Source organism: Rattus norvegicus, chromosome Y (genome assembly GCF_036323735.1).
Source record: "Rattus norvegicus strain BN/NHsdMcwi chromosome Y, GRCr8, whole genome shotgun sequence".
Lineage (NCBI taxonomy): Eukaryota > Metazoa > Chordata > Mammalia > Rodentia > Muridae > Rattus > Rattus norvegicus.
The window spans coordinates 35,075,392-35,095,050 of NC_086040.1; the positions used below are offsets into that span (position 1 = coordinate 35,075,392).

The window sequence follows — 19,659 nt, forward strand, 5'->3', positions numbered from 1 at the left end:
TTTTAATGGACATCATTCTGAGGAGATAATTGAGCCTTAGTAATTAATGCTTGTGTGCTTACATGGTTAGTTTGTATACAAGTTTACAGAAACCTTGTCACTGAAAGGAGTCTATGTAAGAAATCTATGAACTGTGGATGGGGAAGCATCCAAATGTTCTCCCACAACATGACCTTCTAGAAAGAGTAGCATAATCTACAATAAAATAATACACTTGAAAGTGAAACTTGGAGGAAAAGCCCTGACATGGCTACATTATCACTGTTAACTATGACATTTTTCTCTCAGCTTCTGTGGCCAGACATGAAGGCTCTGAAGCACAGTTGCATCCTGTTGATCTGTGAATTAGCTGATAGTGGCTATCAACTTGGTCACATGAAGCATATGAGAGGTTTGACAAGACAGTATCAGGCCATTTGTGACACTGCCCATCCAATGGAAACATGGAAGTTTTGAGAATCACAGAGTGGGAGTCTCATGTCTGAACTTTGACACCCAGGTAGGCAAAGTGTAATCTGTCAGTTAGCTTCTTGAGTACCATCCACAATCCAAGGGTAGGCTCAGATGAAGCACCGTTGAAGATAGATTTTGTCCCTTGTGAGCTGCATCTCAGGGTATGTGGAAGACCATTCAGCCTCTTGCGACAAGAGAGATCAGAGTAATGAGAGGCAGACAGAGGGGACAAATCAGTGTTTGTTTTTCTGGGCCACCATAACTGCATTTTCCTGGCTAAGGATTTGCTCATGGAAGTCTTGTGTCTCACATTGGTATAGGCCAATCTGTATGAAGTCTCAATATCATAACTGATCCCAGGCTTCTTTCTTAGTTACTAGAATTTACAGGCAGTCCTTCATAATTTGTCTTCTAGAGTCACAAATTCTTTTATGGCTTCATATTGACAAGGCATATTCTTTCATTCTCTCCCTCTGTATGTGTCTTTCTCTGTCTCTCTGTCTCATCTCTCTCTCTCTGTCTGCATCTCTGTCCTATTTTTCCTCCTTCCTACAACAGTCTTTACTAATGATAACATACTTCATGCCAGTTTATGCACTTGCTTCTCTCATAAACCACATTGTCATCTGAACTTGGTGTCCTCTGGAGTAGTACAAGTACAAACACAGTTGATATCCAACTTACTGGACTATAACTTAAACAGATGGGAAGATGCAAAATATTCAACAACTTCCCAGAGTCCTAGGGCCCAAGGAGCATGTATGGAAGGAAAATTTACAGAGATCCAAGAAATGCATGCCAGGCTGCCCATGGGCTGGCTTCTCTTTGCTGGGACTGCCAGCATGAGGAGAAAGGTAACATGGGGCTTTAATAAACTTGTATATTTTAAGAATACCTAGTCTCTTCCCTTACTTTACCCTTCCCTGTCTGGATGTTCCTAATGGATGTTGTACATAAATGTAGTAGTGACACCCTTTCAAGCATATAGAAGTTGTCACATGTGGCACCCAACAAAAGAATTTGAATTTTCTTCCCTGGTTGAACATCCTTATCAGTGATCTACAACATCTTTTTCCCCAAGACTGATGTTTTGTTTGTGTGTGTGTGTATGTGTGTGTGTGTGTGTCTGTCTGTCTGTCTGTCTGTCTGCCTGTGTGCATGCCTGCCTGACTTTGTCTCTTTCTGTCTGTTTCTTACACATGATACCTCTCCATAGTTCAGTTTGACTTCTTACTTGTTCATTCCAAGGTTGAACCATCATGTGTTCTCTGAGTGTTTGCTTTTGCTCTCTCAAATTGCACCTGCATTAACCAATGCATCTGTAGCCATACCTGTGAACAGCGGGTCACATCACAAATAGCCACATTGCTAAAATATTTTATTTTTAAGGCTCTGAGCAAAGTTTTTATCTGAATTTACGTAATTTTCCCTTACATTTCATTCCCCCACCCAAACTGTACTACTCTGGATCTTCCCCATGTCTTTGCTTACTTGTGTTTATCTATTTATCTGGTCTACTATGAAGGCATCATCCCAACCCTCCATAATTACTTATTAGGAGCAATGGATGAGGAAATTGGAGAAACTGATCATTTAGTTACAGAAGATGTACCTTTAGAGGGATTAACTGTGTGGAATCATGGCTTCATTGACAGTCATCCTGACCTAAGTTTTCAACTTCCTTTCTTCCTTATCATTTTGAGTGTGCTACCTAAGGTGGGAAAGAACCATTTCGGGGCTTTGTGTGAAAATTGAGTATTTAATATCCACACATGAAGGTGGGAAAGAATTCAATAAATCAGTGACATCTCTGTCTTTAGAAGGGAGACTGATTAAAAGTCTTCCCTTGTGTCTTAGATGAAGCTCCTGGAAAGGGCAGCTTGGCTTTTTGATTTGAAGAAGATATAGTTAATGGGTTGTTATGTGCTCTTGAAGGGAACCCTCCTCTGGATACATTATTGTATGCTGGAATTACCATGGTATTCTCTGTGATGTCACTAATGTTATGGAAACAGAAGCTGCCCTCGTGCATTTAGTTAGTATTTATTGGTTTACCCAGAGACATGTTTTTCAGGATGATCAAGCTATTTACAAAGAAAACAGAGAGCATTGAGCACAAGAGAGAGAAGAAGACGAAATTAGGACATTTTTCTTGTTATAAAAGTGAAAAAATTAAACGATCAGGTGTAAACCAGAGAGAGTAAGCTCTGGACTGGTGCTCAGGAGCTTCCTGGAGAAGTTGGGCTTGGGTCACGCCTTCTAGGATTAGGACTAATGATCTGAAACCTCTGGATTCTTAAAGAAGCGACCCAGAGTCAAGAATATCTGATGAATGTTTGGCAGACAGCCAGCAATTGACAACCATGCAGTGGGTCTGTTATGAGTTCCTAAGTTTCACTCTCAGTGAGAAAGAAAGCCAATAGGAGCCACAGGGATAAAAACTTTGACTCTCAGGGAAGAGTATTGGACTTAATCTTCAGAGGCCTCCTGTACATGTCATTGACATGTTATGACAAGAACAGAGAGTGTGATACTCCCCTGGATATGTTTAAAGATATCAGAATCATTTGTTTTGAACATACATGATTAGGGCTTGGTGATCCAAAGCACTATGGAGTCCAGGGTTTACCTGTATATATCTAACAATCATGGCTGGGAGCAGGAGAGTAGCTAATAGATCTTGAAGAGAGCTTTCCTCACCTTTCAGTGCTTCAAAGTATCTGTAGATTTCCCCTTTCCTCATGCTTCTTTTTGGGGACACAGCATGTTTTATCCTATGACTGGGCTGTTGTTCTTGTGGTTCCCTTGTGTTTTACTACAGGGTCTGCTAGAAAGGCAACATCCCAACCTCCTATCATCAATGAGCAAGCAGAGCAGATTAAGAAGTTGGAGAAACCTGACTATTGAGCTCCAGAAGAAGACCTGTGAGTTGGGTAAACTCTCAGAGATACTGACTCATTGAACCAACAGGATTTGAGTAAATGATAGCCATTACGCCCACTTCTTTTTTGACAGTCTTGACCTCTCTGTGTTAACCCCAGTTTTCTCACATACAAAGAAACTGGAACTCCAACCTCCTCATGCACAAACTAAATTTCTTATGTGACTCTCAGTGGAAGAAATGAAGTCAGGATAGGAGTGTGACGGGAAGCTATTTCATTTATCAGAACAACAGAAGCTATAGTTTGAATAACATTCCTGGGTTTCAGCAAGTAATTAGTGATCTCTCTTCCAGGATTTGAATAGCTAGAGAATGCATTTTCTGTCCTCAGAGGAACAGGGAAAGCTGGGCAGCTACAGTAGCACAGTAACTGAGACTTAGATAAGTGAACTTTTATTTATTTATTTATTTATTTATTTATTTATTTATTTGTTTATTCATTTATTTAAGAGATTTAAATTATTTGATTTTTGTAAATATACTGTAGCGGTCAGACTCACCAGAAGAGGGCATCAGATGCCACCTTAGATGGTTGCATGCCATGATGTGTTTAATGGGAATTGAACTCAGGACCTTTGAAAAACAGTCACTGTTCTTAAATGCTGAATAACCTAACCAGCATAAACTACATTTTATTATTATTATTATTATTATTATTATTATTATTATTATTATTATTATTATTCTGCAACTATAAACAGATCAAGACTTACCCTCCTCCAATGCTCTTCCCACTACCCTGTCTCAAGAGGAACCTACAAAAAAGAAAGACACAATTATAGCTGCCCCTTGACCCCAGCACTAAATGAAGAAAAATTTTACTTTTTCTGAACTATGTAGATTTTCTGTTGACTGGGCTCATAGCTTGATACTTGAAATCTGGTAGACTACGCAAAGTGGATCTGCTTTTGGAGGAATTTGCTTACCTTGGAGGAGTTGGAAACAGTGAACAAGGATTGATCCACCACCTAATCCCTTGCTGAGAACAAAGTCTACTCTTCACAGCCTGGTAACTTGGTAAGCAGGCTAAGCAGGCATGTCTAACAAGCCAATACATGTGGGTAAATGTTTGTCCATTGGGTACATAGGGGGAGAATTTCATTGACTAAGATGAATATATCCCTTGTCCACTAAGTTCTTATCACATTCAAGGAAACTTTGATTCATTTTGTCTACCTGGGTCCCACAAACATTCTCATTCTCAATGCATTTCTTCACTGATAGGACCCTTGAGGGAACTGAGGGTGCTAGAGAAAACAATGGACAACAAAATGCTACATTGTAGAAATCAAGGCCTTCTAATAAGAAACACTTCTTTGTAGCTGTAAATTTAGCAGGAGGGAAAATTGCAACCAACATCTGATAATTAAGCTGATATCAGATACACAGGCCTTTTGACTAACTATACAATGATGGAAAGAAAGCATCAAAAATTATCATGAGATACAAAAAAAGACTTAAAAATGAGTCAGAACTCTGTCACCTAATACTAAGTGGTCCCAGTGAGGGTCACAAATGACATGAAGTGTATTTGCTTGAGCCACAGATACTCTGTTGGATTCCTCAGATGTACAGATGTGTTTGAAAATCTGTCACAGAAGACTGTATTGATATCATACACTAGTTTAGAGAGACCATATCCAAAAGTATAGTATTCCTTCTGCAGTACAGTGTTGAATCTTCTTCACATCACACATTTGTACGTGAGGCTGAAATTAATGTTCTACATAGATGAAAGCATTCCCTCAATCCTTGTCTCAGCAATTTGTTTTTTTTTTTTTAATTTGGAAAATGGCTGAGTATTCTGCAGTTTCACACCTGAACTGCAGTGACTGTACCTGAGACTGTATATGTAGAAGACATCTGAGTTGTAGTTGACATTTTTAGCCAGGTTTGTCTCCCCATGATCACTTGGGCCCGAATAAGCATGCATAGACATATTGTAGCTAAGGGAATCATGTAGTAGCCAAAACATTACAGGATCAGACTTCTGTAAATATTTTTCTTTTACACAGGTCAAGGACTGTGTATCAATGGCTGTGTATCATGGGTTATAGATATTATACCATCACTAGATGATAATATATCAAGAAGAATTCCTTATGGCTACACAGATTGATCTAAGTATCCCCACACAATTCTCAGCCAGGAGGGACAAGAAATCACTTAACGTTGAAACTTACAATAATCTGATGTTATTGTATGTGGACTGTTAATACATAATTAAAAACCACCTAAAAAGCACATGCATATATTCAAGATGCTATCCAAAATTTATCCAGAGGCTTTTCACAACCTATATTTAGCACAGAGGGATTGATTCCCCAATTCACATATTCTGATCAGAAGCATTGAGTATTAGGAAAACTATATTAGAACTCACTTGTGTATCACATGACAGTATAACTAGGTAGTCACAGCAAACATGACATTCAGGAAGCATATCCTGAACTTGCCAACAGTAAAGGGAGTGCATTTAGCTGATGAAGTCTGGACATGAATCTCAAATGTCCAAAATACCAGCTGGATTAGCATTTACAGAACAATAAATCTTGATGATTTTCGGGCAAAATTCGAATCTAAATACTCCAAAAAATATTTATCATTCAGCTCTGAGTCCCTAAGGAGAGATTAATGGTGGATATTATGAATTTAATCTGTACCCCAGAGATATCAGTAACTGGTATAATTTGAAGTGATTAGATATGTTAAAGAGGCATACAAAAGAAAGAAGTTCATGCTATCTTTGAACAAGTGTGCTTCTCAAACATGTAGCACGAGTTAATGTGGAGTGACCTACACACACACACACACACACACACACAAACACACACACACAAACACACACACACACACACACACACACACACACAAACTACAAATAATTGACTCGCTTTGTTCTGTGTGTGGCACGCTGGATTTATCCAAGATATCAGCTGCGTGCTCCACAAGTAAGTTACACCCAAAGTCAATGAAAAATTTAGAATTCCTCTTCCTTTCTTGAGAAAGCATTCTGTATATGAGTAATGGTTACATTTCAATGTTTAAGAAGGATGACTTAAAAAAAAACAACTGAATCTGACTTTAAACAAGCATTTTAGAGATGTCTAGTGAATCAATTTGATTTTATGGACACAGTTGCTCAGTTCTCATGATTGAAGGACATAACTCTGTAGGGACAATCAGAGGTTCAACAATGCTTCAAGTTGAAAAACCTAAGAAACTATTTTGGCAACAGCTAAATTCAAAATGGAGAAACTTGTGCTTGGGTAAAGTCCAGTACCTAATATTTAAATGAAACAAAGTTATTTTAGATAGCCTTTTAATGGACATCATTCTGAGGAGATAATTGAGCCTTAGTAATTAATGCTTGTGTGCTTACGTGGTTAGTTTGTATACAAGTTTACAGAAACCTTGTCACTGAAAGGAGTCTATGTAAGAAATCTATGAACTGTGGATGGGGAAGCATCCAAATGTTCTCCCACAACATGACCTTCTAGAAAGAGTAGCATAATCTACAATAAAATAATACACTTGAAAGTGAAACTTGGAGGAAAAGCCCTGACATGGCTACATTATCACTGTTAACTATGACATTTTTCTCTCAGCTTCTGTGGCCAGACATGAAGGCTCTGAAGCACAGTTGCATCCTGTTGATCTGTGAATTAGCTGATAGTGGCTATCAACTTGGTCACATGAAGCATATGAGAGGTTTGACAAGACAGTATCAGGCCATTTGTGACACTGCCCATCCAATGGAAACATGGAAGTTTTGAGAATCACAGAGTGGGAGTCTCATGTCTGAACTTTGACACCCAGGTAGGCAAAGTGTAATCTGTCAGTTAGCTTCTTGAGTACCATCCACAATCCAAGGGTAGGCTCAGATGAAGCACCGTTGAAGATAGATTTTGTCCCTTGTGAGCTGCATCTCAGGGTATGTGGAAGACCATTCAGCCTCTTGCGACAAGAGAGATCAGAGTAATGAGAGGCAGACAGAGGGGACAAATCAGTGTTTGTTTTTCTGGGCCACCATAACTGCATTTTCCTGGCTAAGGATTTGCTCATGGAAGTCTTGTGTCTCACATTGGTATAGGCCAATCTGTATGAAGTCTCAATATCATAACTGATCCCAGGCTTCTTTCTTAGTTACTAGAATTTACAGGCAGTCCTTCATAATTTGTCTTCTAGAGTCACAAATTCTTTTATGGCTTCATATTGACAAGGCATATTCTTTCATTCTCTCCCTCTGTATGTGTCTTTCTCTGTCTCTCTGTCTCATCTCTCTCTCTCTGTCTGCATCTCTGTCCTATTTTTCCTCCTTCCTACAACAGTCTTTACTAATGATAACATACTTCATGCCAGTTTATGCACTTGCTTCTCTCATAAACCACATTGTCATCTGAACTTGGTGTCCTCTGGAGTAGTACAAGTACAAACACAGTTGATATCCAACTTACTGGACTATAACTTAAACAGATGGGAAGATGCAAAATATTCAACAACTTCCCAGAGTCCTAGGGCCCAAGGAGCATGTATGGAAGGAAAATTTACAGAGATCCAAGAAATGCATGCCAGGCTGCCCATGGGCTGGCTTCTCTTTGCTGGGACTGCCAGCATGAGGAGAAAGGTAACATGGGGCTTTAATAAACTTGTATATTTTAAGAATACCTAGTCTCTTCCCTTACTTTACCCTTCCCTGTCTGGATGTTCCTAATGGATGTTGTACATAAATGTAGTAGTGACACCCTTTCAAGCATATAGAAGTTGTCACATGTGGCACCCAACAAAAGAATTTGAATTTTCTTCCCTGGTTGAACATCCTTATCAGTGATCTACAACATCTTTTTCCCCAAGACTGATGTTTTGTTTGTGTGTGTGTGTATGTGTGTGTGTGTGTGTCTGTCTGTCTGTCTGTCTGTCTGCCTGTGTGCATGCCTGCCTGACTTTGTCTCTTTCTGTCTGTTTCTTACACATGATACCTCTCCATAGTTCAGTTTGACTTCTTACTTGTTCATTCCAAGGTTGAACCATCATGTGTTCTCTGAGTGTTTGCTTTTGCTCTCTCAAATTGCACCTGCATTAACCAATGCATCTGTAGCCATACCTGTGAACAGCGGGTCACATCACAAATAGCCACATTGCTAAAATATTTTATTTTTAAGGCTCTGAGCAAAGTTTTTATCTGAATTTACGTAATTTTCCCTTACATTTCATTCCCCCACCCAAACTGTACTACTCTGGATCTTCCCCATGTCTTTGCTTACTTGTGTTTATCTATTTATCTGGTCTACTATGAAGGCATCATCCCAACCCTCCATAATTACTTATTAGGAGCAATGGATGAGGAAATTGGAGAAACTGATCATTTAGTTACAGAAGATGTACCTTTAGAGGGATTAACTGTGTGGAATCATGGCTTCATTGACAGTCATCCTGACCTAAGTTTTCAACTTCCTTTCTTCCTTATCATTTTGAGTGTGCTACCTAAGGTGGGAAAGAACCATTTCGGGGCTTTGTGTGAAAATTGAGTATTTAATATCCACACATGAAGGTGGGAAAGAATTCAATAAATCAGTGACATCTCTGTCTTTAGAAGGGAGACTGATTAAAAGTCTTCCCTTGTGTCTTAGATGAAGCTCCTGGAAAGGGCAGCTTGGCTTTTTGATTTGAAGAAGATATAGTTAATGGGTTGTTATGTGCTCTTGAAGGGAACCCTCCTCTGGATACATTATTGTATGCTGGAATTACCATGGTATTCTCTGTGATGTCACTAATGTTATGGAAACAGAAGCTGCCCTCGTGCATTTAGTTAGTATTTATTGGTTTACCCAGAGACATGTTTTTCAGGATGATCAAGCTATTTACAAAGAAAACAGAGAGCATTGAGCACAAGAGAGAGAAGAAGACGAAATTAGGACATTTTTCTTGTTATAAAAGTGAAAAAATTAAACGATCAGGTGTAAACCAGAGAGAGTAAGCTCTGGACTGGTGCTCAGGAGCTTCCTGGAGAAGTTGGGCTTGGGTCACGCCTTCTAGGATTAGGACTAATGATCTGAAACCTCTGGATTCTTAAAGAAGCGACCCAGAGTCAAGAATATCTGATGAATGTTTGGCAGACAGCCAGCAATTGACAACCATGCAGTGGGTCTGTTATGAGTTCCTAAGTTTCACTCTCAGTGAGAAAGAAAGCCAATAGGAGCCACAGGGATAAAAACTTTGACTCTCAGGGAAGAGTATTGGACTTAATCTTCAGAGGCCTCCTGTACATGTCATTGACATGTTATGACAAGAACAGAGAGTGTGATACTCCCCTGGATATGTTTAAAGATATCAGAATCATTTGTTTTGAACATACATGATTAGGGCTTGGTGATCCAAAGCACTATGGAGTCCAGGGTTTACCTGTATATATCTAACAATCATGGCTGGGAGCAGGAGAGTAGCTAATAGATCTTGAAGAGAGCTTTCCTCACCTTTCAGTGCTTCAAAGTATCTGTAGATTTCCCCTTTCCTCATGCTTCTTTTTGGGGACACAGCATGTTTTATCCTATGACTGGGCTGTTGTTCTTGTGGTTCCCTTGTGTTTTACTACAGGGTCTGCTAGAAAGGCAACATCCCAACCTCCTATCATCAATGAGCAAGCAGAGCAGATTAAGAAGTTGGAGAAACCTGACTATTGAGCTCCAGAAGAAGACCTGTGAGTTGGGTAAACTCTCAGAGATACTGACTCATTGAACCAACAGGATTTGAGTAAATGATAGCCATTACGCCCACTTCTTTTTTGACAGTCTTGACCTCTCTGTGTTAACCCCAGTTTTCTCACATACAAAGAAACTGGAACTCCAACCTCCTCATGCACAAACTAAATTTCTTATGTGACTCTCAGTGGAAGAAATGAAGTCAGGATAGGAGTGTGACGGGAAGCTATTTCATTTATCAGAACAACAGAAGCTATAGTTTGAATAACATTCCTGGGTTTCAGCAAGTAATTAGTGATCTCTCTTCCAGGATTTGAATAGCTAGAGAATGCATTTTCTGTCCTCAGAGGAACAGGGAAAGCTGGGCAGCTACAGTAGCACAGTAACTGAGACTTAGATAAGTGAACTTTTATTTATTTATTTATTTATTTGTTTGTTTATTCATTTATTTAAGAGATTTAAATTATTTGATTTTTGTAAATATACTGTAGCGGTCAGACTCACCAGAAGAGGGCATCAGATGCCACCTTAGATGGTTGCATGCCATGATGTGTTTAATGGGAATTGAACTCAGGACCTTTGAAAAACAGTCACTGTTCTTAAATGCTGAATAACCTAACCAGCATAAACTACATTTTATTATTATTATTATTATTATTATTATTATTATTATTATTATTATTATTATTCTGCAACTATAAACAGATCAAGACTTACCCTCCTCCAATGCTCTTCCCACTACCCTGTCTCAAGAAGAACCTACAAAAAAGAAAGACACAATTATAGCTGCCCCTTGACCCCAGCACTAAATGAAGAAAAATTTTACTTTTTCTGAACTATGTAGATTTTCTGTTGACTGGGCTCATAGCTTGATACTTGAAATCTGGTAGACTACGCAAAGTGGATCTGCTTTTGGAGGAATTTGCTTACCTTGGAGGAGTTGGAAACAGTGAACAAGGATTGATCCACCACCTAATCCCTTGCTGAGAACAAAGTCTACTCTTCACAGCCTGGTAACTTGGTAAGCAGGCTAAGCAGGCATGTCTAACAAGCCAATACATGTGGGTAAATGTTTGTCCATTGGGTACATAGGGGGAGAATTTCATTGACTAAGATGAATATATCCCTTGTCCACTAAGTTCTTATCACATTCAAGGAAACTTTGATTCATTTTGTCTACCTGGGTCCCACAAACATTCTCATTCTCAATGCATTTCTTCACTGATAGGACCCTTGAGGGAACTGAGGGTGCTAGAGAAAACAATGGACAACAAAATGCTACATTGTAGAAATCAAGGCCTTCTAATAAGAAACACTTCTTTGTAGCTGTAAATTTAGCAGGAGGGAAAATTGCAACCAACATCTGATAATTAAGCTGATATCAGATACACAGGCCTTTTGACTAACTATACAATGATGGAAAGAAAGCATCAAAAATTATCATGAGATACAAAAAAAGACTTAAAAATGAGTCAGAACTCTGTCACCTAATACTAAGTGGTCCCAGTGAGGGTCACAAATGACATGAAGTGTATTTGCTTGAGCCACAGATACTCTGTTGGATTCCTCAGATGTACAGATGTGTTTGAAAATCTGTCACAGAAGACTGTATTGATATCATACACTAGTTTAGAGAGACCATATCCAAAAGTATAGTATTCCTTCTGCAGTACAGTGTTGAATCTTCTTCACATCACACATTTGTACGTGAGGCTGAAATTAATGTTCTACATAGATGAAAGCATTCCCTCAATCCTTGTCTCAGCAATTTGTTTTTTTTTTTTTAATTTGGAAAATGGCTGAGTATTCTGCAGTTTCACACCTGAACTGCAGTGACTGTACCTGAGACTGTATATGTAGAAGACATCTGAGTTGTAGTTGACATTTTTAGCCAGGTTTGTCTCCCCATGATCACTTGGGCCCGAATAAGCATGCATAGACATATTGTAGCTAAGGGAATCATGTAGTAGCCAAAACATTACAGGATCAGACTTCTGTAAATATTTTTCTTTTACACAGGTCAAGGACTGTGTATCAATGGCTGTGTATCATGGGTTATAGATATTACACCATCACTAGATGATAATATATCAAGAAGAATTCCTTATGGCTACACAGATTGATCTAAGTATCCCCACACAATTCTCAGCCAGGAGGGACAAGAAATCACTTAACGTTGAAACTTACAATAATCTGATGTTATTGTATGTGGACTGTTAATACATAATTAAAAACCACCTAAAAAGCACATGCATATATTCAAGATGCTATCCAAAATTTATCCAGAGGCTTTTCACAACCTATATTTAGCACAGAGGGATTGATTCCCCAATTCACATATTCTGATCAGAAGCATTGAGTATTAGGAAAACTATATTAGAACTCACTTGTGTATCACATGACAGTATAACTAGGTAGTCACAGCAAACATGACATTCAGGAAGCATATCCTGAACTTGCCAACAGTAAAGGGAGTGCATTTAGCTGATGAAGTCTGGACATGAATCTCAAATGTCCAAAATACCAGCTGGATTAGCATTTACAGAACAATAAATCTTGATGATTTTCGGGCAAAATTCGAATCTAAATACTCCAAAAAATATTTATCATTCAGCTCTGAGTCCCTAAGGAGAGATTAATGGTGGATATTATGAATTTAATCTGTACCCCAGAGATATCAGTAACTGGTATAATTTGAAGTGATTAGATATGTTAAAGAGGCATACAAAAGAAAGAAGTTCATGCTATCTTTGAACAAGTGTGCTTCTCAAACATGTAGCACGAGTTAATGTGGAGTGACCTACACACACACACACACACACACACACACACAAACACACACACACAAACACACACACACACACACACACAAACTACAAATAATTGACTCGCTTTGTTCTGTGTGTGGCACGCTGGATTTATCCAAGATATCAGCTGCGTGCTCCACAAGTAAGTTACACCCAAAGTCAATGAAAAATTTAGAATTCCTCTTCCTTTCTTGAGAAAGCATTCTGTATATGAGTAATGGTTACATTTCAATGTTTAAGAAGGATGACTTAAAAAAAAAACAACTGAATCTGACTTTAAACAAGCATTTTAGAGATGTCTAGTGAATCAATTTGATTTTATGGACACAGTTGCTCAGTTCTCATGATTGAAGGACATAACTCTGTAGGGACAATCAGAGGTTCAACAATGCTTCAAGTTGAAAAACCTAAGAAACTATTTTGGCAACAGCTAAATTCAAAATGGAGAAACTTGTGCTTGGGTAAAGTCCAGTACCTAATATTTAAATGAAACAAAGTTATTTTAGATAGCCTTTTAATGGACATCATTCTGAGGAGATAATTGAGCCTTAGTAATTAATGCTTGTGTGCTTACATGGTTAGTTTGTATACAAGTTTACAGAAACCTTGTCACTGAAAGGAGTCTATGTAAGAAATCTATGAACTGTGGATGGGGAAGCATCCAAATGTTCTCCCACAACATGACCTTCTAGAAAGAGTAGCATAATCTACAATAAAATAATACACTTGAAAGTGAAACTTGGAGGAAAAGCCCTGACATGGCTACATTATCACTGTTAACTATGACATTTTTCTCTCAGCTTCTGTGGCCAGACATGAAGGCTCTGAAGCACAGTTGCATCCTGTTGATCTGTGAATTAGCTGATAGTGGCTATCAACTTGGTCACATGAAGCATATGAGAGGTTTGACAAGACAGTATCAGGCCATTTGTGACACTGCCCATCCAATGGAAACATGGAAGTTTTGAGAATCACAGAGTGGAGTCTCATGTCTGAACTTTGACACCCAGGTAGGCAAAGTGTAATCTGTCAGTTAGCTTCTTGAGTACCATCCACAATCCAAGGGTAGGCTCAGATGAAGCACCGTTGAAGATAGATTTTGTCCCTTGTGAGCTGCATCTCAGGGTATGTGGAAGACCATTCAGCCTCCTGTGACATGTGAGATCAGAGTAATGAGAGGCAGACAGAGGGGACAAATCTGTGCTTTTTTCTGGACCACCATAACTGCATTATCCAGTCTAAGTATTTGCTAGTGGAAGTTTAGTGTATCCCATTGGCATACGCCAATCTGTATGAAATCTGAATAGAACAACAGACTCCAGGATTCTTTCTTAGTTACAGGGATTTACAGATAGTCATTTATACCTTGTCTTCTAGATTCACAAATTATTTTCTGACTTCATATACACAAGGTATAGTATTCTTTCACTCTCGCTCTCTGTATGTGTCTTTCTATATTTCTCTGTCTCATCTCTTTTCTCTGTCCGTCTTCCTCTCTCACCTATTTTTCAGCTTTCCTACAACAATATTTACTAATGATAACATATTTCATGTCAGTTTATGCACTTGCTTCTCTCATAAACCCAAGTGTGATCTGAACTTGCTGTCTACTAGAGAACCACAATTAAAAATAGAATTGATGTCCTGATCTACTAGACTAGAATTTAACAACTGAGAAGATGTAGAATATTCATAAACTCCCAACAAGCCTAGGGTCCAAGGACCATGTATGGAAGGAAAATTTTCAGAGATCAAAGAAATGCATGCCAGGATGACCATGGACTGGCTTCTCTTTACAGGGGCTGCCAGCATCAGGAGAAAGGTAACATGGGGCTTTAATAAACATGCATCATTTAATAATTCCTAGTCTCTTCCCTTATTTTACACTTCCCTGTCTGTATTTTCCTAGTGGATGTTGTACTTAAATGTAGTAGTGCCTGCCTTTCAGGAGTATAGAAGTTGTCACATGTGGCACCCAAAGGAAGAATTTGATTTTTCTTCCCTGTCAGAATCTCCTTACCAATGATCTACAACAGTGTATTCCCTATGTCTGCTGCTTTGTTTTGTGTGTGTGTGTGTGTGTGTGTGTGTGTGTGTGTCTGTGTCTGTGTCTGTGTTTGTATCTGTCTGTCTGTCTTTGTCTTTGTCTCTGTCTGTCTCTTTCTTCCACATGATACCTCTCTATACTTCAGTTTGGCTTCTTAATTGCTCATTCCAAGATTGACCCATCATGCTTTCTCTGAGTGTTTGTTTTGATGACTCAAATTACACCTGTGTTAATCAATGCACCTTTAGCGAGATCTGTGTACACTGATCACATCACAACCAGCCTCATGGCTAAAATAAGTAATTTTTGAGTCTCTGAGGGAAGTTTTTTATCAGAATTTATGTGTTTTCTGTATTCTTCACTCCCCTATCCGAACTGTTTTAGTCTTTGGATCTTCCCCAAGTCTTTGCTTAATTGTGTTTATCTATGTGCCTGGCCTACTGGGAAGACATCATCCCAACCGTCCAATATTACTAAGCAGGAGGAATAGATGAAGAATTTGGAGAAATTGGACATTTAGCTACAGAATATGTCCCCAGGATGGATTAAATGTGTCGAATCAATGCATCACAGACAAGTATTCTGAATTAGGATCTCAGTTTATTTTCTTCTTTGTCATTGTGAGTGTGCTACCTAAGGTGGGGAGGACCATTTGTGGGTTGTGTTTGAAAATTGAGTCTTCACTATTCATGCATGAAGGTGGTAAAAAAAATACAATGGATCAGTGATATCTCTGGGTTAGAAGGGATAGTGATAGAAAGTCTTCACTTGTGTCTCAGGCAAAGATCCGGGAAAGGGCAACTTGGCTTGTTTATTTGGATAAGATCTAGTTAATGGGTAGTTATGTGCTGTTGAAGGGGACTCTCTTCTGGATACTCTAATGTATGCTGGAATTTCCATGGTATTCTCTGTGATGTCACTAGTAGTATGGAAACAGAAACTTCCCTTGTGGCATTTAGTTAGTGCTTATTGGTTTACCAACAGTAATGTTTTTCTGGATGATCAAGCTATTTACAGAGAAAACGAAGAGCATGGAGAGACAAAAGAGAGAGGAAGAAGAAATTAAGATACTTTATTATTATAGAAGGAAAAACATAAATTATCTGGTGGAAAAGGGTCAGTGAGAGCTGTGTGCTGGTCCTGAGGAGCATCCAAGAGGAGTGGTCCTGGTTTAGGCCTTCTAGGAGTAGGACTTACGTACTGAAGGCTCTGGATTCCTAAAGAAGAGAACCAGTTTCAGGAATATCTGATAATTTTTTTGGCAGAGAGCCAGGAATTTTCAAGCATGCATCTGGTTTACTATGTGTTCCTTAATTTCATTTGGAATGAGGAGGAATTACTAAACGTGCCACAGTGATAAAAGCTTTGACTCTCAGAGTAGAGTATTGAATTTTATCTTCAGTGGATCCCTGGACATGCCATTGGAATTTTATGATAAGAATGGAGACAGGGATACTTCCCTGGACATGCATCAAGGTCTCTTACTCTTTGTCTTGAACTTACATGATAAAGGCTTGGTGGTCCTAAACACTACGGACTCCAGGACTTACTCGCATCCGATCAGATATGAATTGACAATGTCCTAGATTTCTTCATGTCTTGGCCATTTTTTTTTTGTTAAGGGCCATGGGGACTGCAGAATGGTGTGAGGCATATATCTAATGATCATGGTTGGGAGAAAGAAAATTGCTAATAGATCCGGCTTGAAGAGAGCTTTCCTCCTATTTCAGTTGTTGAAATTGACTAATGAGCTTCAGAAGAAGTTGGAAAACTCCCAGGAATGCTGAACCATTGAACCAACAGCATTTTCAGAGAAGTTAGTCATTATGACCACTTCTTTGTTGACTATCCTTACACCTCCGTGTTAACCTCAGTTTTCTCACACTACAGGAAAATGCAACTGTAATGTCCTCATGTACAAACTTATTTTGTTATGCGTCTCAGAGGCAGGACATAAAGTATGGATAGGAGTGTGATAGGAAGCTATTTAATTTCTCAGAAAAGCAGAAGCTGTGGTTTGAATAACTGTCTTGGGATACAACATGTAATGTGTAAGCCCTCATCATGGATTTTAATAGACAGAGAATGTATTTTCTGTCCTCAGAGGAACACAGAAATCTGGTCAGCTACAGAAGCACATTAACTTAAACTTAGTTAACAATGTTTTATTTTTTATTTTAAATATTTATTTTATTTGTTTTGTATGAGTATTCTGTAAATGTCAGACTCAAGAGAAGTGGGAGTTTGAAGCCATTATACATGGTTGTCTGTTACGATGATTTTGCTGGGAATTAAACTTCAGGAACTATGGAAAAACAGTTAGTGCTCTTAAAACCTGAATCATCTCACCAGCCTAAAATACTTTTGATGATGATGGTGATGGTGATAGTGATGGTGATGGTGATGGTGATGGTGATGGTGATGGTGATGGTGATGGTGATGGTGATGATGAAGAAGATCATTATTATAGTGCAACTCTAAATGGATAAAGATTTGCCCTCCTCCAAAGCTCTTCCTCCTCTCCTGCCTCAAGAAGAACCTACAGTAAAGAAGACACCAACAGACCTGCCCATCCTCCCCAGCACTAGACAAGAAAAGTTTTACTTTGTCTTGTTTACAGAGATTTTCTTGTTGTCTGGGCTCATAGCTTCATATCTGAAGAAGGGAGACTATGGAAATGGGAGCTCCTTTTGGAGGAATCTGCTTACCTTGGAGGAACGGGAAATAGTGAGCAAAAATAAGATGTTGATCCACCACCTTATCCCTTGCTGAGAACAAAGTCTCCTCTTCACAGCTTGGGAACTGGGTGAGCAGGCTAAGCAAGCATGGCTAACAAGCCAAACAAGATGGGTAAACATTTGTCCATTGGATATACAGGGGGAGCATTTCATTGACTATGCTGACTGTATCTCCTGTCCACTGTGTTCTAATACCATACAAGGAAAATTTCGTGGATTTTTTTCTGTCCTGTGTCAGAACAATAGTGTTTCCCTTTCTGAATGCTGTTTCTTCACTGATATGAACCTTGTGAGAATGGAGGGAGCCAATGAAAACCACAGCCAATAACATTCTACATTCTAGAATATCAAGCCCTTCTCATAAATAACACTTTCTTGTAGCTGTGAATTCAGCAGGGAGGCAAATTAATACCAACCTCTGATCATGCAGCATAAAAATTAGCATGAGATACAAAAAAGACTTAAAAATGAGTCAGATATCTGATACACAGCAAGAAGTGGTCCCAGGCAGGGTCACAAATAACATTACGGTTATTTTGTTGAGCAAGAGTTACTCTCCTGGAGTCTTCTGATATTCATATGTGCTTGAAAATCTGTCACGGAAGACTGTATTGACATCATACTCTAATCCAGAGATACCATACAAAAAAGTATATTATTCCTTCTGAAGTACTGGGTTGAAACTTATTCGCCTCACACATTTGTATGTGAGGCTGAATTTAATGTTCTACATAGATAAAAGCATTCTCTCAATCCTTGCCTTAGTAATTTGTTTTGTTTTGTTTTTTTAAGTGGGAAAATGGCTGACTATACATCAGGTCCACACCTGAACTGCAGTGACTGTTTCTCAGACTGTATACACAGAGGACATCTGAGAAGTAGTTAACATTTTAATTCGGGGCATCTCTCAATGGATCTGTTTGGGCCTTTATAAGCATGCATATACTTATTTCAGGTAAGGGAATCACGTAGTATCCGTCTGCTGTAAATATTTTTTTTACACAAGTGAAGGAAGGTGTATCAAAGGCTGTGTATCAAAGGTTGTAGATAATACACCATCTGTAGAAGATAATATATCAAGAAGAATTCGGTAGGGCTACACACATTGTCTAAATATCCCCATACAATACTAAGCCAGGATGGACAAGAAATCACTTCACGTGGAAACTTAAAATTATCTGATGCTATGGTTATGTGGAGTGTTAATAGATAAAGAAAAACCACCTAAAAAGCACATGCATATAAACCAGATGCTATTCAAAAATTATTCAGAGGCAGTTTGCAACCTACATTTAGCACAAAGAGATTGATTCCCCACTTCACAGATTCTGATCAGAACCATTGATTATTAAGAGATCTATACTAGAATTCACTTGCATATCACATGTATGAATAATTAGGTAGTCACAGCAAACATGACATTCAGAAAGCATACCTGGAACTTGTCAACAGTTGAGGGAGTGCATGTAGTGGATGAGGTTTGGGCATGAAACTCAAAAGTCCAAAATACCACTTAGATTTGAGTTTTGAGGACAATAAATACTTAATGAGTTTTGGGACAAAATTTGAATCTAAAGACCCAAAAATTATGTATCAATCAGTTCTTAACCCCTTTTGAGATTGGTGGATATTATGAATTTAGTCTCTGCCCCTGAGGTATAGGTAAATGGTGCAATTTGAAGTGATTAGGTATGCTAAAGAGGCATGCAAAACAAAGGAGGCCATGGTATCATTGAACAACTGTGCTTCTCCAAAACGTAGCACGTTTTACTGTGGAGTGACCTAGACACTAGAAACACACACACACACACACACACACACACACACACACACTCACACACAAACACACACACACAAACACACACACACACACACACACACACACACACAAACAAAACCCACAAACAATTGACTTACTTGGTGCTGTGTGGGGCATGCTGGATTTATACAAGATATGAAGTGTATTCTCCTCAAG

The 19,659-nt window shown here is 38.7% G+C and overlaps 1 long non-coding RNA gene across 5 annotated transcripts in view; it reads left to right on the top strand.

Moving 5' to 3' along the window:
* The window catches only part of LOC103694749 (uncharacterized), a 47,780-nt gene extending 33,021 nt beyond the window's left edge, over nucleotides 1-14,759 (top strand). For all 5 annotated transcript variants that reach the window (XR_010061792.1, XR_010061793.1, XR_010061794.1 and 2 more), the window contains 8 exons: nucleotides 289-499; nucleotides 3,275-3,377; nucleotides 4,235-4,411; nucleotides 7,003-7,213; nucleotides 9,989-10,091; nucleotides 10,937-11,113; nucleotides 13,700-13,909; nucleotides 14,699-14,759. This is a non-coding gene — a long non-coding RNA (uncharacterized LOC103694749). The remainder of the gene's footprint in view (nucleotides 1-288; nucleotides 500-3,274; nucleotides 3,378-4,234; nucleotides 4,412-7,002; nucleotides 7,214-9,988; nucleotides 10,092-10,936; nucleotides 11,114-13,699; nucleotides 13,910-14,698) is intronic.
* The last annotated feature ends 4,900 nt before the right edge of the window (nucleotides 14,760-19,659 follow it).